Consider the following 25,002-nt stretch of genomic DNA (forward strand, 5'->3'; position numbering starts at 1 on the left):
GTTTTCGTTTTCAGTTATTTCAGATTCTTGCCATCATTTTTCTTCGTAATGCAGATACTTATTCACATTAAATAAGTAACCCTGGTACTCAGAAGTGAAGAATGTTCCTGATGGAATTCAAATGATGTTAGTATTTAACAAAAGCCGGCAGTGTGCCAGGAAGTGAGATTGGTATCATCAACCCATGTTACAGATGAGAAAGCTGAGGCCCAGGGAGGTCAAAGGACTTGCCCAGGATCCCACAGTCTGTCAGTGGACAATGCGCTTTCCTCCATCAGCTGCTGCCCAGCTCTAAGCACAGGCGGGCATGTAGGTGCGAGAGGACCCCACCCAGTGCTTGCTCGGCTCCCGCGCCCTCTGGAGCAAGATGCCAACTATCTCTTTAAGAAGGAAAGTGAAGACGGGCCGCTTACGCAGCTGCCAGCGAGCCGCCCACTGGCTGGTCCCTTCCATCCACCTCATCCTCCCGTCCCCTCCCTCCCGGCAGCCCCAGCCCTGGCGAGCCGCCTCCAGCAGGGGCTCCGGAGAGCTGGTCGGCGGCCTGGGCAGGGCAGCCGAAGCCATGGAAGCCTCCGCAGGTGATGACGGGGACCCCCGGGGACCTCCGGACCCGCCACCCAGCTGCACCCGCCGCAGTCGCGAGTGCCGGGTGCGGGTGGGGGGAGGGGAGGCGCGGGCCGCGCCGGGGAGCTGACCGGACCCGGCGCCCAGCAGGCAGCCTGCCCCCCGGGCTTTCTGGCTGCGGCGACCCAGCTGTCAGCTGCTGGGGGCTCGGCCGCCCGGCGTCCCCGCCCGCGTTCACCAGCCCCTGCCTGTGTGTGTTCCCCCACCGCCGCAGGTTGCTGATCCGGGCCAGACAGCTGCAGCCGCGACTGCAGAGGCGCTGCGCCAAGCGGGGCCGGAGCCGTGCGAGCCGGCAGGCTGCGGAGCGCCGGTGGACACAGGTGAGGAGGCCGCGGCCGAGCCCGCAGGGGGCCCCGCGCGGCACCGGGCCGGCGGACGGGCTGACGGGCGGGGGGCGCTGGCGACCGCGCGCTGCGGTGGAATCCCCGCGAGGGCACCGGCCGAGGAGGGGTTAACTGTGACTCATTCTCACCCTCCCTTCATTCCCCCCCCCCCGCCCCCAAACCGTGAAAATCACTAATTACAGGATGCTGATTGCGGCAGGGAAGATGCTCTAGGTGGGCGATTAGGAGAGGTTTAGGGACCAGCCCGTTCCTAAATGCCTTCCTCTTCCCGCATTTGGCAAATATTGGAGCCTCTTTCGTTTTCTGAGGAGGAGTAAGGGTACCTAGGGGTGGGAGAGGGGTGGAACCCCACACCCAACCCAAGGTCAAATGCCAGTGACTGCTTCTTTACCACATCCCCCCCTGAGAAGCATCAGGGCCCTACAGTAGATCTGGAAAAATATGCCACGACCCCTGCAGTGGAAGACCCGAGCCTCCATCCCTTGGACCTTCCATGGGATAAGATGCTTCCTCCCTCGGCTCCCCAGCAGAGCACCTACTAGCCCGGGGAGCCCCATATTCCCTTCCTCCACCCTGCTGGCTGGGGGGAGGCCTGGCTGCACAGCTGCCCATTTCCTCTGCCCTCCCTGCCCATCTGGTGGTGTGGGGTGGGCTGGAGGAGCTTATCAGGGAAGGGTGATCTCTGCAGGCAGAGTGGTGTATGCAAAGTGCCAGGGATTGGGGTTCTAGTCTCTTAGCTTGCTAGTAGGCCACCAGTAGCCATCTTAAAATCCTTTAGGCGTGGGTGTCTGTCTGTTCATCCGTTAAATGCAGGAGTTGGATTCGGTGGTCTGTAGAGTTGTGATATGCCACTCACGCAGCACTTTACATGTCAGGGAGACCCCTCTACTAAAGTAACCCAGAATTTAAACTTGGGTTTATGAAATAATTGGGGTTTCCTCAGTTGGTCTCTTTCAACTCTGGACTCCTCTAGTGAAACATGACCTTGTGAGTCTCATGGAACAGGAGGCATCAGACAGTCCTGTAGTGACATCCTTACGCCGTCACTGGGGTGACCTTCGTGGGGTTGCTTCCCATCCCCAAGCTTCAATTTCCTCATCTGTAAATCTGGGAAGAGGCAGGCATGCCTCAGGGGATTGAGAGATGATTAAATGAGATCTATAGGGAAGCACCTTAAAACAGTGCCTGTGCCCAATACATGGTAGGTGTTCAGGGACGCAGGACTTGAGAGAGAGACTGGGGGAAGAGAGGAAGAGTGGCTGCTTTTAGCCTCTTCTCCTCCCCACCCCCACCCTACCAATCTCTTCCATGTCCCTGCGGATGGCATCCCTGCCAGGGGATAATGAATGCTGGAGTATGTTGGGCTGAGGCCTAGGAAGCAACCAGGAGGTACAAATGTTTCCACTCCTAGGGGTGTGACATCATTCTAGCGAATGATGGTCCCAAGGAGGCATGTGTAGCCCAGCACTGGGTTTGGAAAATCTTGGCATCTGAGGGCAAAATCCCTAAGGGAAGAGAAGCGTCGAAATCTTGTGTACTGGCAGGGATCAGGGGCCAAGGCCTCCTGATCCTGTATGGGGCCTCCTGCTGCTCCCCTGCCCTCCCTGGAATCTCCCACTAGAATCTCCCTGAGACAGGGAATCAAGTGTTTGATGTCTGTATCTTCTATTCTTTATCTTCCCCCTGCTGTTCTTTCAGCCTAGCACTCACCGTTTCTTCCTCCAATGTATTCCACAGATACACTCTGTCTCCTGACAGCATGATAAAGAAGGCTCCCAATAGGCTTGGGCTATTTTGCTGCTGCATCATTTGGGCCAAATGGAGTTATGTCCCCACCTCCCCTAAATCCCCATTAGATTGTGAGCAACTCCTTGTGGAGACCTGGTCTTTTTCCTCTGTCTCCAACCCCTAGCCTGTGGCTAGGCACAAAGTAGGTGTTCAGTAAGTGTTGGATATGTTTGAAGAAGTTATGCCCCTAAGCTAACTAGGTTAGGGTGAAACTTCAGGAATGTGTTGACAGTTGTAGGAAAAGCACTGTTGAGCACAGGGCACTATACAGGTTGCTGGTTGCCATTAATCACTATTACTAAAAGTGTTATTAGTGCTGTTGCCAGTAGCCAGCAGTTGGTTTACCTTCTTTGCAAGACAGGCTGGAAGGAGCTCAGTGTCCCTGGGAGAAGGCTGACATTGACAAACAGATGGTGCTGACTGGTTTAAGATGAACGTGAAGGGAAAAGGATTGGGAAGAACATAATTCCAGCCCCTTGCCGTGCTTGGGGGTGTTCAGGTGGGGGAGGGGGATGAGGAGAATCAAGTGGGCCAAAGTGAACAGGCAGCAGAAAACCTGGAGATCCAGGCCCCAGGTCTCACTCTACCCCCACCCCATTGTGTGACCTTGGGCCAGTCATGACCTCTGGGTCCCCACCCATAAGATGACAGGACTGGACTACTTGATCCCTAAGGCCCCCTTCTGGTTCTGACATTTTGTCAAATAAAAATGGGACAGGTATTATTACTCTTAGTATCATCTGTGGAATACCAGGCCATTACCTACCTCAGGTGATCCTCATAACAAATTATACCTATTTGAAAGATGAGGAGTGCAATGCTGAGAGAGATTGACTTGCCTGCAGTTGCACAGCAAGGAAGGGCAGCATGTTATCTGATAGCAAGTCTGTCTGACCCAGAACAGCATGCTCTTCCAAAGGTTTCACTCCCCCTCACCCCAACATACCTCGCTGTCATCACTGTGAATTGTGTGTACTCTTCTGCACACGCTTCGGGGTTAGAAGAAGGGAAAGCAGTGAAGGGTTCATGACCAGAGATCAGGCATTTCCCCAAAGTGATGACTGCAGGGGACTTGCTGGGTTGAAGAGCGTGTAAGTCAGGGCTGTGAAGGGTTCCTTTCGCTGTGAGCCCTGCTTTGCCGATGGGTGGTGGGGGCCCTTTCACTACTCACCCTGAACGACAGTCATGACAGACACGCATTTTGTGTGCTCTCTATTTGCTGTGCTCTGTTTTATTTATTCCTGAGATAATCATGTTATGACTTTTACCCATTTCACAAGAGAGAAAGCCAGGGCAGAGAGTTACACAGCTAATGTGTTACAAGCTGAGAAGATTTAGCTGGAAGCCCGCTGTGCTGGGAGTCAACAGGGTTACTTCTAGCCTGGGCTGTCTTGTTAACTGAGTAACATTAGGTAAGCCAGTTTCCCTCTGAAAGTTGGCATTTCCATCCTGCAGATAAACTGGGTGCATCTACTGGCGTTAAGAGACCTAGTGCCACTTTGTCCCAGAATAGGGGGAAGGAATTCCTTGTCTAGCCAAATGTTGATTAGCATTTGTTTATTATTTCTCAGTCAGGCCCTGGGTTAAGTGCATGGGGATACAGGAAAGAGTAAGAGGTGACCCCTAGTTTTAAGAAACTAATGTCTAAGCAGGAGACAAACATCTAAACATGTAGGTATGACAAACCATCCAGGAGCTGTGATGCATACTGATGACAGTGTGTAATGGCAGGTCAGAGAGGAGAGATGATCTTTCCTACTCAGTGGGCCAGGAAGGCTTTAGAGAGATGACGCCATTGTCATGTCCTTGTTTTCTGAATTGAGTTTATGAATCACCGTCATCATCATCATCCACCCAGCTTAGGACATTTTTCCAAACTGTTCTAAAGATTTGTTGGCTTTCAACCCCAGCAACACAAAAAGTAGCCACAGAGTCTGAGGGACCATTCAAGCTCACTCTGGCACAGCTCTAATGGAATAATCCATTTGTCCCAGGCGGATGAGAACCTTTCCTGTCTTTAGAGGCTTCTAGAGGCAAGACTCTGAAATTCCTCTTGGAAAGCCTATTTAGTGCCAGATAACCAAGCCAACAGGCTTGGGGAATTCTTCATCTCTATTCTCAGCATCCCACCTGTCTGGAGCACCTGATATCTGGAGAGGTGAAAGCATTTACCCAAGATTACTCGGCAAGGCTGAGATCATAACTCTGGCCTAATTGGAAATGTATTCCTGAGACATATGGGGTCTTTCTGCATCCAGGTCACCAGAGGCTGGAGGGCCATTTCTTCACTTAATGGGCAGTTCACACTGAGTGAAGGTTTGATGTAGGTAATATGCAGCCAGAGCAGAGGGCCCATAGAGAAGAGGAGGCCTGTGTTCTCCAGGCTGCTCTGCCCCTCCTAATGGACAGACATTCATGCAGCATTTGTCACGTGCTCAGCACTGTCCTCTAAATCGAGGTACTGAGCCAACCAGAAAGGAGAGTCTGGGAAGCAGCCTGGCAAAGTGGAAAAGGCCAGCACCCAGGTATCAGGAGACTTGGGTCCTCAGCTCTGGTCTGCCCTCAACTCCCTATGTGGCCTGAGGCTATGCCCTTGGCTTAGCCACAAACAAACTGACAGGCAGAGGCAGGGGTCTCTAAGGGCCCTTCAAGTACTGACTGGCCGACTCTTTCTTCTGTTCTATGAGCTCTCTGGGGGCTGTGCAAGTGTGTAGGATACACATAACTGTAACTTGAGGAGGAATGAGAGAAATATGACAAGAGGGAACAAATGCTCTGTGGGTTTGCTGGAGGGAGGGGGCTTGGGGAACACTCAGTTCAAAAGCCACCTCTTCAAAGGTAAGATGAGGTGCAGACAGAAGTGGTTTAGGACTTTGTTTTGTTTTGTTTTTGAACCAGGAGAAATAGCAAAAGCATACTGTTATTCTGGGGCTGAGAGGCTACATATCAGAGCAGTGGTTCTCGGGCTTAGATTTCAAAGATCGGTACATTTAGGAATCTATCCTAGGTTTGCCAACTTTTTATTTTGACAGATAAGGACACTCAAATGACACTTAAACAGACTTTTGTTTACTATCACTGCCATATAGTGAGAGAAAGAGCATTTTAGCATCTATATCCCCAAAGCAAGAACATCAGAAAAAGGGTACTTTTTCAAATTAAATGCATTTTGCTTTATTAAAAGCCCTACTGTCCATGTTTTGCTCTCTTGTCACAGACCAGTGTTCTTGCATTTGGCTCTGGAGTCACATTGCTCTGTCTCCTATTCTGTAAAATGGGGACATGATGCTATCTACCTCATAAAGTCATTGGAAGTCTATATGTCAGAATAAAACATGTAAAGCAAGGGACCTCAAACTCAGTTGTCTACAGTGGCAAAACAGGTCAGGTGGCTGTGTAAGGAATGTAACACACTTGAAGGTGCTCACTGGAAAGAGGCACGCTGCCATGCAAGAGTGCAGGTCAGTGTGTTTGCAGATCTTCCGATTTATAAGACAGTAATGGGATGTTTGTGACATCTCTTGTTTCCAAAATGTGGCCAACTAGGCAACTTTTTTAAGTACACATATTAAAATGCATCTGTGGCAGGCCATCCGTCTGTGTCCTCTCAAGTACAGTTCTAGATGCCAGGCACGTGGTGCTTAGTAGTTGCCGGGTAAGAACGTTGGCAGAGAAGGGCAACAAGGCCGGAATGGCAGGCCTGGGCTGGGGCATCTGTTGTCTGTAAGGCCATGTTACTTTGGCACTTCGTGATCCCTGTTTCAGGGCCCACGGTTCCAAAGGTCCGCCCTGTGCCCCTTTCAGCAGCACCAACAGGATCAGATCTCCGGGGACTGAGCCTCCAGACCCCTCACTGCCCCCTTAAAGCTGGTGCTGGCCGGGCCCCCCCACCACGGGGGCTCTGGAAGCTAGGTTCAGCAGCCTCAGAAGCGGGTACTTGGCTGACGCCTGTAAGGCCTGGCACAGAAGCCACCCTCGGGAGATGGGCGTGAGGAGAGGCTTCTGGCAGCGTCTCAGTGCAGGGGCGATGTGGGGGCAGGTCCCGTTCTCTGGAGGTCATGCTGGCCCTGCCTCTGAGGTCTGCTGCTCTCTGCTGAGCTTGTGCTGAGGCCCAGACTGGGAGCGTGCTCTCCACATACAGATCTGTCACAGAGCCACTGCAGAGGGAAAGGTGGCATCTGCATGGGGAGGGAGCCTTGAGAAGAGAAGGACCTCAGAGAAGGTGTGAAGGGAACCTGGCTGGGGTGTTGGAGACCTGTGGCTCGGTGTTCAGGCTGAATTCTAAGGCAGCTGCATCACTGCTGACAGAATGGACTTCCTAGGGCCGGCACTCTGTGTGGTTCATCTCCCAAGCCCCGGGGCCCAGCTCAAGCCACACATGCAGGGAGGACTCTGGAAAAGTAATGAGCAGATGACGGGTAGGTTGGTGTCCCTTTTAAATGGAATCCTGGGTTGAGAGACTCTTAGAGGCCAGGTGACAGTTTCATACTCTAGGTGTGTGCGTCCGTGTGTGCCTGGTTTCCTGAGGAAGACTCCTGCTTGCTGGGGTTGCTTCTCCTCTTCTCCCCACCTCTTCTTCTCTTTTTCCTTCTTCCAGTTTTATTGAATTATAGCAAATAGGCAACAAGCTGCACATATTTACAGTGTACAGTTTGGTATGTTTTGACTGTGTAATCATCACCACAATTAAGATATGAACAAATCCATCATCCCCCAAAATTTCCTCTTGCCCCTTTGTAATTCCTCCCTCTGGCAACCCCCCCATCCCCAGGCAGCCACTGATGTGCTTTCTATCGCTATCAATGACTTCGCATTTTCTAGAATTTTATATAAATAGAATCATACAGTGTGTGCTTTTCTTCGTTCTTTTTTGGGGTGTCTGGCTTCTTTCAGCATAATTATTTTGGGATTCATATTGTTCCATATTTCAATATCTTCCTTTTTATTGCTGAGTAGTATTCCATTGTATGGAAAGAAAAGATGTGGTTAGTTTATCCCTTCATCTGCTGATGGACAATTGGGTTTTATCCAGTTTTTTGCAATTACAAAGCTGCTGTAAATATATGGGTATAAATCTTTGTTTGGATAATACTTCCCTATGCTGTTGAGTGAATACCTAGGAGTGAAGTAGAAAGGCTGGATCACTTGGCAAATATGTATTTAAATATTGAAGAAACTTCCCAAGTGCCTCCAGAGTGGTTGAACCATTTTACAATCCCATCATCAGTATATGAAAGTTCTATTCATTCCACATCCTCACCAGCACTTGGTATGGTCAGTCTTCTAAACTCTAACCATTCTAATCCATGTGCAGTGGTATCTCCTCATGGCTTTAACTTGCATTTTCCTAATGACACATTATGTTGAACAACTCTTTGTTTGCTTATTTACCATCCATATATCTTCTTTGGTGAAGTTTCTGTTTAAAGTTTAGCCTACTTTTAATATTTAATCATTTGGTTCCTGGTCTTCTTCTTATGGAGTCATAAGAGTTCTTCATACATTCTGGATGGAAGTTTTTTTGTCAAATATGTATTTTGCAAGTATTTTCTTCTAACTTGGATCTTGCCCTAGAGGGCCCAGTGAGAGTTACAGACTCAGTGTGTGCATGCAGTGTGTGCATGTGGGAATGAGAGGGGTGGGGAGGGAGAGAGAGAGAAAGAGAAAAGGGAGAGGGAGAGAAAGGGAGAGGGAGACAGGGAGGGAGACAGGAAGAGGGTGAGAGAGAGGGAGAGAGATAAAGATAGGCTCCGAGGGAGACTGGCTTCCTGAGGGACCCCTGCTTCTGAATTCATGCCTTCTCTGCCACATGCAGAATACAGAAGGACACATCCTACAGGTTCTTAAAGGCCACACATCTCGACAGCTTCTCAGTCCTGAGATCCCGTGGGGTGTGGTGTCAGAGTCCACACAGACCTCTGATCTGGAGGGGAAGAGGGCCCATGGTAGGATACCTTGATGCCTTTTGTTCCTTGACCCTAGGCAAGTCAGGTAAGCTTTCTGAGCCACCCTCACCTGGTCTGTAAGATGGGCACAGTCAGTAGTGAGAGGCCATTAGAGCTCTCCAGCTGGCTGTCCCAACTCCAAGGATGTGGAGTAGATGTTGGCACTCTCTATTGCCATCAAAAGGCCTTTGGGAGGCAGAGAAGGAGTAGCCGTATGTTCATTGAGAAGGTTTGTTGGGCTCCACGCTGGGCCAGGTGTGGGGATGTGTGGACTAGAGCAGTGCTGAGTGATCTTTTCAGCTTTTCTCTGGACTGGGTGGTGCCTGCTTGAAGACAACATCACCTCTTCTGCCAAAGCCCTTTGACCACTTGCTGGCAGCACACATTCTGCTTACGTCGGCTCCTCTGTGGGTGTGTCTGTGTGTGTAGACTTAGAAACCCTCAAAAGATGGAAGATTGTGGTCCACAGGTGAGCATGTGTGCAAACAGCCTGTGTCCCGTTGGTGTAAGAGGTATTCTGAAGGGAGCATGTGCAAGAGGCCTCCCAAGAGGGAGTATGAACTCCATCTCCTATGAAGCTACACATCCGTACTCAAACTGAGCTTGGAAGACAAGGAGGAGGAGAGCTTGGAAGGGCTTTCTGGGCAGAGGGTATCACATCAGCAAAAAGTATGAATCCACAGGGTGAGCTCAGTGGAGATGGTTGGGAAGACGATATGATGGGAAACAGGCTGCAAGGAAGAAAGCAGGGTTAGCACAACCACTCCATCAGGCGGGGGGGGGGGGTGTTATCTCCATTTTATAGATGGAGAGACTGAGGTACCAAGAGGTCAAAGGAGCTGTGCCCTGAGGCTCATGAGTCAGTGGCAGAGCTGAGTGTCCCAGCTCTTGACATTGTGCCAGGCTCTGTTCCAGGAGAGGTGGATGGTGGGGCCCCCTCAGGGCTGCTTTCCCGGTACCTGAATTGAGCTCGTGGGGTTCCCAGGGCTTCCAGATCATTCTGTTTGGCTGCCTGACTTCTGTCAGCAGGTGTCTGCTAGGACTTGATTCGGAATCCACTGTGTCCCCAGCCCCTATAGAGACCTGAGCCGCTGCAGGCGTGATGCCCACTCCTCTTTGGTCCCTTGCAGGGTGCTGTTGCTCCCAGCACGAGGCCAGCACTGCTGAGGCCCCTCTGCAAGCTCATGTGGATCATGGTTGGGCATACACCACCCCTGCCCCACACTAGGCTTCTGTGACTAAGGGGGAGTCTGAATATTGGGTGGGCAGTGAGTAGCATCCACCACCCCTAACCTACCCAGATGCCTGGGCACTGCTGCATTTCTCCCTGTGCCCTCGTTCCCTACTGCCCCTCTCTTCTGGGCTCTGAGGAGCCTCCGTCCTCAGTTTCTCTGGAAGCCGTCTTTGCTTCTCTCACTCCCTCTCCTCTGCTCCTCTAGGGTCTCTTGGTACCCCCACCCATCTTTCCAGCCCATCCCCAGCACAGCTGGTAGAGCACTAGATAAACCTGACTTTGTCATTCCTCTGCTCAAAACTCATAGGCGCAAAAGGCCCTCCCCACCCCATGCATAGCTTCCCTCTCTACTCTCCTGTGCCCCTATCCCTGGAGCTCTCCTCCTTCTCCACCTCCATAATGCTGGCCCTGGCCCTACATTTGGAATGCTCCTCCATGGGCAGCTCTGCACTCATCTTTCAGAGCCCTGCTCACGGATACCTCCTCCTGAGCTCTGTAGAGAGACTCACTCCTTCCTCTATTAGGGAGGACCCAGCACCCAGTAGAGGCTTAGTGAATATTGACCGAAGCAGCCCTGCCAGAGCTGCCACACAGGTAAGAAGTGCTGTCATTAGGAGAGAGGACAGGCTCTAGGCCACTCTAGAGCTAGATCTCTCCAGGAGATCCCCCCTCCTTGCCATGTGGAGGTGAAGATACTTGTCCCAAAGCTAAAGACACTCGGAAAGATCATCCCCGATAATTCTTGTGTTTGAGCTTGAACTTTTTGCCTTTTAGGAGGCAGAGCTAAGTGCCAGTAGTTTTGTCAAATGGGAAACACAGCTCATGTGCATATGTTATGGGTGAGAGAATCATCTGGTAACTCAACCCTTTAGGAAAACAGTTTGGCAGCATCTTTGTTGACGCTATAAACCCACCACTGGGGATCTATCCTGAGGCAGTAGTTCTCCGTACAGAAAAATAATTATGCACGAAGGTCTGTATCATAGCTTTCTTTTTGATAGTGAGGAAGTCTAAATATTCAAAAAGGGAGGAAGTTACCTGAACCATGGTGGATCCATGAAATGGAAAATTATGCAGCCCACAAAATACTTTATAGAGGTGCCTGGCTGGCTCAGTCAGTGGAGTGTGCAACTCTTCATTTTAGGATTATAAGTTTGAACCCCACATTGGGTGTAGAGATTACTTTAAAAAATAAAATCTCGGGGCGCCTGGGTGGCTCAGTCAGTTAAGCATTTGCCTTCGGCTCAGGTCATGATCCCAGGGTCCTGGGATCCAGCCCCACTTCATGTTGGGCTCTTTGCTCAGTAGGGAATCTGCTTCTCCCTCTCTCTCTGCCTGTCGCTCCCCCTGCTTGTGCTCTCTCTCTTTCTGTGTCAAAATCTTAAAAAAAAAAAACTTAGAAAAAAAATTTTTATAAAGAATATGCCATGGCACAGACACTTCTTAAGCTATGTTAAATTTTTAAAAGCTATAAAGGTGCATATATACCATGGTTATAACTATGTAAAAAAATTTTTCTGTGCTTAGAAAAAGACTGGAGGAAGTAGCAATGAAATTAATCAGTGGTTTATCTTTAAGTAGCAAAACTGGAGGGTTTTTTTTAAGTGTGCTACTTTTATAACTATAATAAATACCTTCACAAATATAACTATATTTAATCTTTTAAAATTATCTAGTGGGAGCTAAGGCAGTCCCTTTGAATTCCTTGAACTTCTTGGAATGAATCATTCACTTGTCTCTAGGCTCTTGGTTTATAAAATAAGGGAAAGAAACTAGTGTTCACTGGGCAGTGTGTGCCAGGCTCTTCACACACATTATCTCACTAAATCTTCCCAACTGATATCCCATTTTGCAGGTGAGGAAGCTAATGCTCATAGTGGATCTTCTGCTAAGAACTAGGTTTTGCCCCAGGATAAAGCAATCCAGGGGCCCCTTATGATTATGAAGATCTTCGCCTTCAAGGCAGGGGTGGGGGATGTGGGGGATGTAGGAGGGTGGGACGGGACTGGTGAGAGGGACACCTGAGAGCACTGTGTCAACAGAGCCTGTGCAAGAGCTTATCTTAAGGGGTGGGGAAGGTCAGCTCGCCAGCAGGTGGGGAGAGGAGCACGTTCTGCCGACTACCGCCAGAGCAGGTGTTCTCTGCTTTAGCTCTTGAGCCCCAGCAGCTTTTTGCTGAACAGGATCCCCCCTCAACCTATGTATCCATTCTGCATTCCCAGCCTCCTTGTGCATCTGAGTGCCCCAGATTCAGAGCTGCAAGTCTAGGGTTCGAGTCGCGGCTCCACCACTGATTTACCTGGGGCTTCAGGCAAGTACCACCCACCTCCAACTTACTTGTAAGTAAGATTGGACTAGATTATAGGTTCCAAACTCCAGTGTTAGGCAGCTAACAAGCAAAACAGCCCAGGTATAAGAACAAGAGTGCTGATAAGAACATTAGCAAAAAGGAGCTGCCTCCCAGCCTCAGCTGGTCAGTGCCATGCAGGAATGCAGATGCAGAGAGGCAAGATCTTTCAGGTTGTTTAAGACAAGCCAGAAATCTGGATTTTTAAAATAAAAAATGTCTCAATTTATTAATGTTGACTTAGATTAACATACATACGTATGTAGGCCAAGGGAAAGTGGTTGATGGGCATAATGATATGGCCTATGGGCTGCCCATCTGGGACCTCTGGAGTCACCTGTCTCTAGCACCTCTGGCTTTGACTGTCTGGTTCCTGGACTCCTCGTCTAAATGCTCCTGGAGACAATGCTGGGCAGAATGAGGCCCAGGCCTGTCAGAGGAGGAAGGCCAGTTCGCTAAGGAGGAGGGGCCCTAAGTGGGTCTCCTGGGCCCCCTCCATGCCCTGGGCAAATACGGGGGCTTTAAAAGGCTCTGCCCAGCTGCTGTCCCAGCTGTGGCTTGTGTGCTGGGCACTGTGCTTGGCAGTTGTCCTGCACAACCTTGTTTTATCATCATGACAATGATTAACCTCACACATCCACAAGGAAGTTGGCCCTGAGTCCGACCAGCCTGAAGGAACACAACTCCCAGCTGTGCTGGGATTTGAATCCAGGAGCGTCTGACTCTATCCCCCTGAGCTCCTGCATGTGGTCATTATGTCCCCTCGGAGGAGACCTGGTGGTGCTGGTGCTAACGTCAGTGTTCAGTGCCTGGGGCTGAGCACAGAGTGGGATTATGTGTACACACATGCTGTGCATAAACACAACTGGACCCGTGTTGTGCAGATCTGTGTACTAGAGAGCTGGGTTGGTATAGTCAGTTCTTGTTCTTTGCACTAGTATGTTCTGTGAAGCCACTACAAACCTGGAATTAGTGAATACAGAACCATTGCTCCTGAGGGAGAACACAGGGGGCTGGATTCCTACGAACCTCAGGTCACACCGTTTTCATCAACAGATCAATATGTAATCTTGTTTTATGCGTGTTTCTGTCTAAGACACCTTCTTTAATATAAGTCGTTGATTTCATTCACATTGAACTCATGCAGACAGCACTGTAATTCATACCAAAGTTCACCTGACACAGATTTTCTCCAGAAGGCACATCACAGCCTTCTTATGCATGGGAAGGCTAGCCAGTGCCTCAGTGCTACAGTGCAGGTCACTGTAAATGGCAAAATCAACAAAAAGCACAAAAATGCTTAAAATGTGGTACTAAATAGGCTGCAAAAAGACATGTTTGCAGTATAAGAAGTGAAACAAGGTCTGGATGCCTTCCACCCCAGCTGTGAACCTGTGTATCAGGGAACTCACATTTTCCACCCTAATGTATATGACCATGAAAGAATCACGGGTATTGATTTGGGGTTTACAAATAATTTTTAGCAACTGGGTGAATTCACAAATACAGAATCTGCAGATAATGAGGATCCACTATAATTGTGTCTCCATCTTTGTCTAGGAGTTGCTATCGGGATTCAGAGTAGTTGGCATAACTAATTGGACCTTCTGGTGTGGAGATGTAATTTGGGGGGCAGCTGCCACCAGTCCAGGCCCCCCCACCCCAGCACTGCTACCTGCTTGCCCTGCATCCTCAGACGTGTCACTTGGCCCCCAAGAGCCTGAGCTTCCCTCTTGGTAAAATGGAAAGAACATTCCCTAACCTGTGGGGGGTCCTGAGTGTGAACTGAGAGCATAAATAAGGGAGTCCCCCCAGGACTCCTGGGGGCCTGGCAAGGTGCTAAGTGACAGCTTTTCCCCCCAGGTGTGGTTATTAAGGGTTTTGCCCTCCAGTCCTTGCTACATCCTGATGATTCAGATTACTCCCTCCCTATTCATGGTCCAGTAGGAGAGACAAGCCCCCAGATAAGACACCATGTATACAAAGGATGATAATATAATCCAAGTGCCATAGAGTTGTTGTTGTTTTCCCCTATTTTGATTTGCTAAGAAGCCTGCACTTACTTGGGTGCTGACATCAATCCATGTGCACACACACCCACTTATTCAGCAAATATTCACTGAGGACCAATGATGTACCAGGCACTGGTCTAGGTGCTGAGAATTAGATAAAGATAAAAATGCACAGACACCCTTACCCTCCAGGAGCTTATATTCTAAAAATAAAGTAAATGCAGGAGTATCTGTTGCTGAGGACTGTGAAGAAAAATGCATGAGCAGAAAGGAGGAGTGCTGGGGAGGGAGGGAGAGTTGTATTTTATTTTATTTTATTTTATTTTTTTTATTTATGATAGTAACAGAGAGAGAGAGAGAGGCCGAGACACAGGCAGAGGGAGAAGCAGGCTCCATGCACCGGGAGCCCGACGTGGGATTTGATCCCGGGTCTCCAGGACCACGCACGCCCTGGGCCAAAGGCAGGTGCCAAACCGCTGCGCCACCCAGGGATCCCCGAGAGTTGTATTTTAAATAAAGTGGTCAAGGCAGGTTTATCGAGAAGGGAGCCTTGGAGTAAAGACCTGCAGGGAGAGAGAGACCTGAGAGAACATTCCAGGCAGAGGGAACAGCCTGTGGGAGTGTGGCTAGAGCAGGGTGCATGAGGGGACCAGGAGGTGAAGTCAGAGGAGAAGGGGGGGTGGGGGAGTATGGGATGCAAGGCTCAACATCAGCCAGGGTAAGGACTTTGGCTTCCATTCCAACATGGGACCATTGAGAAAGGTTTTGAGCAGAGGAGTGACATGACCAAATTCACACTCTAAGAGGATCCCTCTGGCTACGGAGCTTATAGGGCTGAGACTGTTGCATCACCTGGAGGGAGCTGGTGGTTTGGGCCAAAGAGGGAGCAAGGAGGCATCACATCCAGAGCAGGAGTTTGTATTTTGGACATGTTCATCTTTAAGACTTTCTGTTAGGGATGCCTGGGTAACTCAGTCAGTTAAGCATCTGCCTTCAGCTCAGGTCATGATCCCAGGGTCCTGGGATCAAGCCCTGTATCTAGCTCTCTGCTCAGCGGGGAGCCTGCTTCTCCCTCCCCTTCTGCTGCTCCCCCTGCTTGTGCTCTCTTGCCCTTTCTCTGTCAAATAAATAAAAATCTTAAAAAAAAAAAACACCAGAAATTTAAAAAAAAAGACCTTCTATTAGATGAAAGTGCAATGTCTTAAAATTCTGCCATTTGGTGGTCAATGATTGGTTTGTGACTCTTTCTTCCTTTCCTTCCCTCCCTCTCTATTCTTTCTTTCTTTGTTTCTTTGTTTCTTTGTTTCTTTCTCTCTTTCTTTCTCTCTTTCTCTCCTCCTCTCCTCCTCTCCTCCTCCTCTCCCCTCCCCTCTTCTCTTCTTTTCTTTCTTGGCCAGGGGACCTAAGTATATACAAATGATTCTGTAGTCAGGGATCTCTGAGATACTAGCTATTATAATGCTTTAGATTAGATTCTGGAGTGGGATAAAGATGTAAAATATGTGAATAACATTAAAAGTAAGAATAGATTTAGGTTAATAAATAATTACTACTGTTTGTGGAGGGCTCTCTGTGCACTGAGTTCTTGCTGGGCATTTAGCGGACCTTATAGCTAATCATGACCACATTCACATGCAACAACTGTATGTAGCCCCATTTTGCAGACTAAGGTGCAGAGAAATTAAGTCCTACTGTCATAGAGATGGTGAGTGGTGGAGTTTAGAATTCAAATCCAGCTATAATTGAGCCCAAAGCCTTGGTTCCTTTCTTTTAGATTAAGCCTCTTAACCTCATTCAAAGGACTTTCAAAATAGAACATAGATGTTTGCAGAATCTCCCTTTTAAGCATTTTTAAATGCTCATTTTCAGTAAATGAAGGGGTGGGGCAGCTCCTCCAGAGAGAAAACACTTCTTAAGACAAGGGTTTATGATCACCCACCCTCCTACAGCAAGTGTGAGCCATATATGGGACCCCACTGAAGGTCGCCTTAGCGAAGGTGAAAGAATGGGGCCTGACACGGGGAAATGCCCGCTGGAAGGCAGCCAGACAGGGATCAGCTGCTGAGGATGGCAGGGAAGCTGGCAGCTAGGAAGGAAGGGGGCCCTGGGAGGAGGGACGAGACCTGCTGCGTGGGCAGGGGCATGGCTCCTGGGCTCAAACAGGACTGACTGGGCAAGTGGGACGAGTATCCCCCCTCGGGGCCCCCAGGAGCTTCAGGGAGGTGGATGAGACTTGGCTCCCAGCAGGTGTGGCGTGCCCAGAATGGTTGGTGCGATGGGAATCAGCTGGCCCACCTTCAGTCTTGTGTCCCCGCTTCTGCAGCTCATACTGTGGCCTTTGGCAAGTCTGTGGTTTTCTGCTTTGGGGAAATATGGCAGTCGGACTGGATTGTCAAGCAATGCCAGGAGAGAGAGGGAGGACCGGCAGGCGGGCAGGCCAGAGGCAGTGGGAGTTGGTGTGGTTCCCGGGACCATGGAAGCCCTGTGATCTCAAGTCCAGAGGGAGCTGTCCCCATAGAAAGGGGCTGTGGTCCCAGGCAGAGGGGATGACAGGTCCACAGCCTGTTAGCCCTTTGGCCCTTGTGTCCCACGTGTCCCACATGTCCTGCAGTCTCCAAGCAGCAGAGCACGGCACACACAGAGTGTCCCAGGGAGGCCCTGAGGCCACTGGCTTTCCTTGACCTTGCAGGTTCCCAGAGGGCAGTCCTCCTTCCCCACAGCAAACCCCATGCCACAGTGTCTCATATTCACTTCAAGATCCTTACATCTCCTGAAGAACTGGTCTGCTTCTTGCTCTCCTATCACCAAGAGAATGAGAAGACTGGGCATAATTTCTTGTTTTACTTCGGTGGCCAGGAAGCCCAGAGCAGAGTCTGAACCCTGTTATTGCTGCCGAGGCCGCAGTGCACCCTCAGGTTGAGGCCTCGATTCCCATGTGTTTTAACTACCTGCCACTCATGAGCTGCCCTAAAGCAGATGGGACGTTTTCTGTCTTACCTCTAGGCTTCCCTTCCATGACTTATTTATCCAAAAAGCTACCCTTTGTTCTTATCTTAATAGAACTTCTGCCCAGATTCAAATAAGGGTGAGGGATGGGGGCTGTGCTGCAGGAACCTCGTCACTGGTGTCACTGGTGTCAGGAACGGGGCTCCCAGCTGGGCACTGGGAAAACCTCAGACAGATCACAGGCTCTCTCTGGGTTTTATTTTCTTGCTGTAGGATGATAGGTCGTGACAAAGTCTACCCACCATCCCTTCCATCCTGGACTCCTGAGAGCGTGATAACCGTGTTGATACTTGGGGGTAAATGTGAGAGAGGGAGAGGGGGCCAGGTAGAGACCTGGACAAAGGGGAGGCCTGGCCATCATCCCCTTCCTGGGATGCTTTAGAGCTGGAAGTTCGGGAGGAGGAGGTAGGGAGGGGAGCCAGGCTCAGGCTTGACAGCTCTATCAGCATATGCTGTAGCCAAGGTTGCTCAGGGCCTCCATCTGCCAGAGCCACTTGCCAGGCGGCCACCGAGCTGGGGCCGGCACCAGAGCCCCTCAGTTCACCTACCTCCTCTTGGGCATCTGCAGACAGGCAGCCCTGGAGCAGCTGGGAGTGGTGAGGGGATGGAAACCAGTGTTCCCCTGCTGCCCCCTCCCCACATGGGAGGCTACCCCAGGGCAGCTGGGTGCCAGGAATTCCAGAGTCACTCCTGGACCTGCTCTGACGTGCCCAAGGTGGGGGTAAAACAAAGACTATCTCTGAAAAAGGGAAAAGAGAGATCCCCTTGGGGAGGCTGTGGTAGGAATAGCTGGAAACACTCCTGCCTCTGATAGCCAGAGGACTTCTCCAGCCCTCCATCTGTTCCCTGGACTGGTTCCTGAAGAGATGGGTGGGTCAGAAGGGTGACTCCCACCAAATGCACAGTAGCTGAGACCCAAGGTCACCGAGAGGCACCAGGCAAGGTAGCCTGGAGGAGCCCCCAAGTGTCCCTCAGTGGAGGGCTCGCTCAGAATCTGTGCTGAGGGACAGGAAGCCACTGCTGCTGGAGAGATGAGAACAGTGGTCTTCATGGTGAGGGCTTCTCCTTTGCGGGTTCTGGGGGGTGCAGGGAGACATGCTGGTAGCGAGGCACATGAGAAATTTCTGGTCTTTGCTCTGCTTGCCTCCTGTCTTGTTGGTGTCCTACCTTGTAGATGCATGGGAAGCCAGGACGTAGGGACATAACCCCGTCTCCTCCACCATGATCTTAGAGTCTTCTGGGAAAGCACTTTTCTTCTCTTAGGCAGCATAACAATATATGCCCTAGTTCCTTTGTTATCATGACACCTTCTGATGCAGTAGGTATGCGGGCTCCTACGACATGGAAGTCCAAGGTGTAACCTTGGGCGGTCTTGCAGCTTCGGATTTCCATGTGTCAGACATAACAGTCTCCACCTGGCCTCCCTGCACAGGGGACAGGCGAGGATCAGATGAGCTGGTGGATAGGCCAAACTTCAGAAGGGGCAGCCTCTGTCTCCTGTCTCCTCTGGGCTGACCCAGAATCAGGAGCACCAGGGAAGTGCCCTGGTCAGTGCTTGAAGTCAGGCAGAAGGCGGAGGGGCTACTTCTGGTTTTCACCATGTGGCAGCTGGGCTGAGCCAGCCTAGGTGATTCCGTCCCCTTTTTTTGGACTATGCCTGTCTTTTTAGAACTGTTCATATTTGTATTCACAAAATATATATTATGTAGGTTTAAAAAATCTGTTTTCTATTGTGATAAAAATTCATACACCATAAAATACACCCTTTTAGGGGCACCTATGTGGCTCAGTGGTCAACATCTACCTTTGGCTCAGGTCATGATCATGGGGTCCTGGAATCGAGTCCCACATCGGGCTCCCCCCGGGGAGCCTGCTTCTCCCTCTACCTGTGTCTCTGCCTCTGTCGTGTCTCTCATGAATAAATAAATATTTTTATATCCACCCTTTAAAAATGTACACTTCAGACAATTGAATATTACTCAGCCATCAAAAAAATGAAATCTCACCATTTTGCAATGATGTGGGTTGAACTAGAGGCGATTATACTAAGTGAAATAAGTCAGTAAGAGACAATTATCATATGATTTCATTCACGGAATTTAAGAAACAAAGGATCATAGGGGAAGGGAAGGAAAAATAAAATAAGATGAAATCAGAGAGGGAGACAAACCATGAAAGGCTCTTAATCATAGGAAACAAACACGGTTGCTGGAGGAGAGGTGGATGGGGGCGCTGAGTAACTGGGTGATGGGCATTAAGGAGGGCACCTGATGTAATGAGCACTGGGTGTTGTGTGCAACTGATCAATCACTGGCATCTACCTCTGAAACTCATAATACACTATATGTCAATTGATTAAATTTACATGTTAAAAAAGGGACCCCTCCCCCCTAAAATGTAGAATTCTGGGAGGGTGGTTTCGAATATTCACAGAGTTGTGATCCATCACCACTGTCCAATTCCAGAACATTTTCATGTTTCCCCAAAGAGCCTTCCATTAGCAGCCATTCCCTCTTCTTCTCCCAGCCCTTGGCAACCACCCATTTGCTTTGGGTCTCCACTGATTTTTCTGTTATAGACGTTTAATATAAATGGAATCAGACAATGTGTGGCCTTTTGTGTCTGGCTTCTTTCACTCACTGTACTGCACCGCTCACCCGTGTTGTGGCAAGTGTCTGCCCTTTGTGCCTTCTTGGGACTGATGGTGTTCCGTTAGCCATACAAACCACGTTCGGTCTAGCCAGTCGCTGGATGCTGGTGGCCTCCTGGCTGGGATTCCTCTTTTCGGCCACTGTGCATAATGCTGTTCTTCCTGAACAGGTCTTTGTGCGAGCTCCCGTCTTCTGTTCTTCGGGGCATCCGCCTACCAGGGAAATTGCGAGGTTGCATGGCAACTCTATGGTTAACTTTTTGGGGAAGTGCCACACTGTTTTCCATGGTGGTGGCAGTGGTGGTGGCAGCAGCAGTGGCATCACCTGCATTCCCACCAGCCATGCACCAGAGCTCCAGCTTCTCCGCTCCCTCACCCATGCTTGTTATTGTCTGTCTGTTTGATTACAGCCATCCTTCTAGATGTGAAGTAGCTCACTGTGGAAAACACACGGTGCGTAGAGTTTAAACCGCAAACCCTTTTTAGCTAGAGCAGCAGTCTGACTGCAGACCTTGCGTGCATGGAACAGATACCAGAGGAGCCCCTGTGGGTGAAGAGGGAAGGGGGCCTGACCACTAGGGGCAAATTCTTGGGTGGTTTGCAGACCATGGGGGCTCGATGCTCGCCAAGGTCTGGAATCCGAGTCTAATCACTGCAGGACGCCTGTGGAGTGGCCTGCTGGCCTCGGGCAGCCCCCAGGGCATCTGACCAAGTGGTGGGTCTGTCTGTCCTGCCACCCTGCTGGGGTGGCCTTGGTGAGAAGAAGGAGCCCCCTGCCTCCCATCTCTGGTTCCTGCACTGAGACCGGCTTTTGCAGGACACAGACAGCCAGCCGGGAAAATGCCACCAGTGCCCCCTTCCCAAATTAAAGAAGTGTCCTCAGTTTCTCTGAGGGTGTGGACAGCCGTGGGGGCCGGTGAGGTCATGAAGCCAGTGGCAGGTTTACTGAGCTTCTGGTAGGACTGATCCTCGGAGACGCGGAGGACGGCTGCTGGCACAGCCCCGGGCCAGGCTTCCATCTCCTGCCTCTTTCGGCTTTGGCATTCGAGGAGCACCAGGCGCTCTGCTGTTGCACAGGAGGAATGTTCTGCATTCTCATGTTGCCTTGGCACAGGGAGGACCCCTCCCAAGTTCTGTTCTGTTGATCGCAATGCTTGGCTTTCCACAGCTGTCAGAGGCTCGAGTCATGAGACACAGATTGTTCTGTTCTCTTGGATTTTAGGGTAGCTTTCTTCTTTTATTGATGGCTGAGTCTTTGCAAAAAAAAAAAAATCATTTATTGTACATACGGGGACTTCCACTTAGCTAGAATTAATGCAAGTGCCTGGTTTCTCCCCCATGACATGCTGATTGAGTAAAAATGCCACAGTGTTTTTTGAAAAATGCAGCTTTCTCATGTTACAGGGGTGGGAGCTAAAACCCAGGAGCCCTAATAATGGAAGAAGAAAGCATTAATTGGAAGTCCATCATTTCATGAACAGTGCAGAATCAGAGAATGTCGGATTCAGAGGTGTCCTAGAGACCATCTAATCCAACTCCTGGCCTACCAGACGTGCCCACTTAACCCATTGTGTTACTAACAGTTGTGTGTTGATTGTGTTTATTTTTATGAACTCCCCCAGAGGGTGGTGGTCCCTGAGTTTCTACCCAAGGCATGGCATGCTAAGTGGTCACCACAGTAAGTGATGGGAGAAGTCCAGGGGAAAAGACCTGCAGGGCAGAGCCTTGCAGATGTATGCATGAGGGCACGGCCAACAGCTGAGCAAGCTGTCACAGTGACTGCTGGGGCTTCCCCTGGGGGTCTGCAGGCCGCTGAGAGCACGTGGGCAAGGGTATAGATGAGCCGGCCTTGAACGCCAGAATCAAGTGTTATGCCCTATTTTTATGTATCGAGGGGCCTCTGATGTATCTTGAGGTTCCATGGCCTCTTCTCCGTTGCTTCTGCTGCTGCCCTGACCCAAGTTCTTCTCATTTCTCACCTGGGAGGTCTTGATAACCTAGCTCATCTCCCTGCCTGTATTCTTGTCCCTGCCCAGCCACATTCCACAAAGGCCCCCTACCTACCCAGGGGCTTTCTAAACTGCAAGTCTGATCATGTCCCTCCCCCTTCAAAGGCTCTTGAGCCAAACCATTGAGCCACCCAGGCATCCCAGTTTATATCAATTGTGATTTGAGCCACCCAGGCATCTGTTGCCTGTTGCCCAGAGGACAAGATCCTGGCTTAGGTGTTCTGTGTGGCCAGCACCACCTTGTCCTACAGCCTCACCCCCACTGTGCCTCTGACCTCACCAGACCCCCTGGTTTCCCCAGCCACCATGCCATGGAACTATTCACTGCCTTTGCCCAGCCTTTTCCTTCCTTCCCACTTGCTTTCTCTGACTGACAAACTCCTATTCATCCTTCGAAACCCAGTGTAAATTTCACTTTGGAGAAGCTTTTGCTGACCCTCATGAGACCACATGATGTCTTGAATCTGTTTCTGTTTTGAAGCTCACGTCGTGTTGCAATGATCTACTTCCAAGATACTGGCGATTCCCACTTTTGAGTGTGTGTTATGTGATGCGTGCTAGGCTGAGCCCCGGGCATGCATTAACCTGCCACAGTAGCCACACGAGGTGCATTCTGTTACAGCCCCACTCATAGATGAGGAAGCTGAGATGCAGAGAAGGGGAGTGACATGCCCAGGGCATGCACTGGGAGGGCGACAGGCTTAGATCTGAGCCGAGACCTGTTTGACTCTATTCTTGCATCCTTCTGGATCCTGTTGCCTGGATCCTGCTGTGTCCCCTGGACCCTATTGCAGGCCTTGTGGGGACTGATCAAAGGGAGCGTGCAGCGGAGCTGTCCTGGTGTGGGCAGGATGGGGAAGTGGAGGGACACTGGAGTGCGGGGCTGGCTTTCCTCTGGTGTTGAGGTGACAGGAGACTCTCAGCCCAGCTCCCCATGGTGAAGGGTTTCCTTCCACCTTCCATTCTGGCTGCCTGGGCAAAGGGCTGTGGGACTCCAGGGGAGAAGGCAGGTGGCATAGTGACATAGACTATGGCAACCGGTCTCCTCTCTGGGGCCCGGAGAGGGAGGGAGGACTTGAGAGGGCACACCCAGGCTTCTGAGTAGGATCCTGGAGAGGTGGCTCCCTTTGAGCCTGGGTGGCTTCTGTCCTCCCCTGAGGGACCCCCACCTGCAAGGTCCTGTCCCAGTAGGGGAAATGCCACTTCCGCCTCTGTCCTGGATGAATGGCTGGCTCTGGCCTCCCAGGAGACCATTGGGTCCATCCAGGTACAAATGCTGTCCCCTTCTCAGCCCCTGGGCCAGGGAGGAAGGAAGAGGGAGTGCAAGAGGAGGGAGGTGTGGGGTTGCCAAGAGAGGTAGGAGCAGGGACAGCTGAGACAAAGCCCTCATTGTACTGAGGCCACACTCAGCTCCAAGGCAAACCAGGCATCTTGCCTGCCTCCCCGGACACAGGCCCGGGACTCCACCTGGACTTCCTAGCTCCTTAACAACCCTTATCCGAGCTGGCTTGGAAGAGTGAGGCCTGTCCTCGGACCTGAGCCCTCCTGACTCTGCTGGAAAGTCCTCCTGAAGGCACTACCTCCTCAGTGCATCCTCCCAAAAGCAAGAAGGGAAGGGGTGAGGCTGCCAGGGAAGTTAGGCCGCCTGGGACTAGAAGCCAGGGTCTGTCTGGCCCTGCAGCTCTGCCACCTTAGGCCCAAGTATGATAACAGATCGCCCTTCTGTACCCCCTGGGCTGTGCGCAGGAAGAATGGAGCCCTTGGCAACCTCCCTGACAACTATGGGGAGCACTCTTGTCCCACGGTGCCTCCTCCTGAGGCCAACCCCACAGTGCCAGGAGGCCTTGCCTAGACGATGGGGGCACGATGTGGGAGGGTGGGGGACACATCCCTGAGCTGAGGCGAGCAGCTCAGGTGACAGGCACAGTGTCGGCAGCTCCTGCGCCCGGCATCTGACACCTCCGGGCAGACAATGCTGGCTGTGTCTGGGCCCGCCAGGGGAACAGGCTACACTCTGTGTCACAGCCAGGAAACAGGCCACCTGAGCAGTGCCTTTGTCCCCTCAGGAGGCAGCCCCACCACCCAGCAGGATGAGCCGACTCCCCGAGGCCCTAACACGAGAAGGGGTGGTGCCCAGCCGGGGGACCCCAGAGTTTGAGATCCAGCCCCTGGGCTTCTGGTGTTGGCCTGGTTCTCCTGTTGGCCCTGCCACACCCTGGGGGTGTGACGGGGGTGAGTCCCTCCCTCTGGGAGGCTCAGATCCCTTGTCTGTAAGGGCACTAATCACAGCACTTCCTCATAGGGTTTTTGGGAGGAGTCAATGGCACACTGTACGTAGTAATGTGCTTGGCCTGGGGCGTGCGCACAGTGGGGCGTGGTGAACGCTTCTCTCCAGCATGGGAGAGGTCAGGGCACGGTATCCCTGGCCAGGTCTCCAGTAACCCAGGCTGCTATCCTCAGCCCCTGCCGTGAGCATGGAAGGAGGGAACAGGGGTCTCTGGAGCTGGCACACAACTAGTGGCTGCAAAGAGCCCGGGCCCCTCGTCTCAGACTCCAGGCGCTCTGGTACAGTGCCCGGTGCGGGACTCCTTCCTGCAACAGCTGACACCCAGCCCACCATGGGGCTTCTCCCCTCCTTTAACCCCTGTAGGGCTGCCTGTGGAACCTAAGCCTCTACCCGCCTGTCAAGAGTGCCAAGGATGGGTCTCTGTAGGCCTGGTCACTTCCTACTAGTTCCAGCCCACCAAGAGTCCCCAGACAGAGGAGGGCTTCTGTACCCATTACCCCCTTCCTCATCTGCTTTGAGCCCATGCTCTGAGGTCCTGCTGCATGCCCCAGTCAGCATGCATGTTTGCATGGGTGGATGCAGGCATGGCTGTGTGCAGCATGCATGCGGGAGGGCCTGGCTGCATGTCCTGCATCATGGGAAGGCCCCAAGCATGTTCATGGAGATGTGTGTGGCATGTCTTGGAATGGCAGAGACATAGTACCTTTTCACATTCGTGTGTATCCATATGTCTTTCTACACGTGTGCTGGTATGTC

At 51.2% G+C, this 25,002-nt stretch overlaps 1 protein-coding gene across 2 annotated transcripts in view; it reads left to right on the forward strand.

The window, feature by feature from the left end:
- Positions 1–494: 494 nt before the first annotated feature.
- Positions 495–25,002, forward strand: part of SNPH (syntaphilin) — a 36,970-nt gene continuing 12,462 nt past the window's right edge. For both annotated transcript variants that reach the window (XM_055342867.1, XM_055342876.1), the window contains exons 1-2: positions 495–578; positions 839–944. The gene's annotated coding sequence lies outside the window, so the exon portion shown is untranslated. The remainder of the gene's footprint in view (positions 579–838; positions 945–25,002) is intronic.

The sequence above is a fragment of the Nyctereutes procyonoides genome, unplaced genomic scaffold (assembly GCF_905146905.1).
Source record: "Nyctereutes procyonoides isolate TBG_1078 unplaced genomic scaffold, NYPRO_anot_genome, whole genome shotgun sequence".
NCBI classification, from domain to species: Eukaryota; Metazoa; Chordata; class Mammalia; order Carnivora; family Canidae; genus Nyctereutes; species Nyctereutes procyonoides.